Below are 1,574 nucleotides of genomic sequence, written 5' to 3' on the forward strand. Positions count from 1 at the left end.
TAGCAGTGCCACAAGGTGTCCTGCTGCAAGTTGTCCCTAGGGAACAAAACATCTGCACTTGTGTGGATGCGACCCCTGAATATCTCCTCAGATCTCATCTGAACAGGACCACCATTCAGGCCTAGGCTGGTAGTGGAAAAGCAGGGAATTTAGAAAATCCAGGCAGGTACTCACCACACTCAAAAATCTTCTCAACTCCATCTAAAAATGCTGCATTTTCCCTACCCCCCCAGAATCTGAAGTGGCATTATACTGCAAATCTAAATCTCCTGCTGGCATCTCTGAAAAGTGATCTTATTTGAAATAGATAGAATTGGCAGAATCTATCCAGGACAAATGTGTTGATCCTGTAATACTTATGTCAAGTTTCTACCCATCAGTGTCCCCCATTAAAATAGTATGAAAAGTGATGCACACATTGATAGATCCTGCATTGGCAACATGTTGGGCTACATTAGTTTTCAGTTAGACAGCTTTTACTAAAAAAGAGAGGCAAATTTAGTGTTTTTAATCCAACTTAATTAATGACATACACACTGTGAACGTGAGAAGTACTTGTCACTTTTCGGGATGTTATATTCAGCAGAATGCAGATTTAACCTATAACTACACTTCTGCACATCCTTTTAAATACGGAACAGCTGCATTTGATTACTAGACTGCCCATAGCAGGATATTAGAAACGAGTGTATTGCCCGAAGCTTTAATAGGCACAGACAGTATGAAACCTGTAACATTTTATTTAAAAAAAAAAAAAAAATAACAGCTTCAGAATAGATCCAAGTGTAATAACTTCTCCAAAAAATACCAAAAGGTACAGTGTAAAGCATCTTCTCATTAAATACAAACTAGCTTTTCGTGATGCATTGCATCAATGTTTTGCATCTATGTTGATGCAAAAGGAATTTTTTGTTGCATCCTGGTACACAGGAATGCATATACTGAAACTGGATGACTAACACCACGTTACCTACTTAAACTGTAACAGAGGGACTTTTTTCAACAAAATTTCTATTAGTAATTTAAAAAAACCTTAACGTTTATTAGTTGAGTCTGGCTTTTTTTTTTTTTTGCTAAGGTACATTTTCAAAGTTAAAAATAAAAGATTAAGGGCTGAGTAGCATCAAGGCTGCATTTTAAAACTGCTATATGAAAAGAAAAGCCTATCTGCTGTTAAATGCTTGAGTCCAGGGGAAACTCCTCATTTACTTGGAGTTTCAGAGAAAGAAACACACAGAAACCAGGTCTGTAAGAAGTCAAACCCAAACTCTTCCAAGCAAGGGAAAATTAAGACCACCTCACACCACAGGTATTTGTGCGTACAGCAAGCCAACAGTTCCCTTTATCTGACTGTACTTAAACCCTATTCCTATAAAAAGTTTAAAATTTATTAGTTCATGGATAAAGTGTAATTTTACCTGTGAACAATTCTGAAGAGGTGCCTCGTTTCTCCTGGAGGTGTGAAATACACAGCGAGGACACCCCGATCCGGATGTCATCCTGCAGATATCCATGCAGATGCATAGCTATATGCAGGTATGTAAACTACATGCATATGCTCAACTTTTTGCACA

General features: G+C 37.7%; 1 protein-coding gene across 1 annotated transcript in view; it reads right to left on the bottom strand.

The window, feature by feature from the left end:
• Nucleotides 1-1,058: 1,058 nt before the first annotated feature.
• FYTTD1 (forty-two-three domain containing 1) overlaps nt 1,059-1,574 on the bottom strand; it is a 28,088-nt gene continuing 27,572 nt past the window's right edge. The window contains exon 10 of the mRNA XM_019503441.1: nt 1,059-1,545. The gene's annotated coding sequence lies outside the window, so the exon portion shown is untranslated. The remainder of the gene's footprint in view (nt 1,546-1,574) is intronic.

This window comes from Gavialis gangeticus, unplaced genomic scaffold, assembly GCF_001723915.1.
Source record: "Gavialis gangeticus isolate Ggan-Ray unplaced genomic scaffold, GavGan_comp1, whole genome shotgun sequence".
Lineage (NCBI taxonomy): Eukaryota > Metazoa > Chordata > Crocodylia > Gavialidae > Gavialis > Gavialis gangeticus.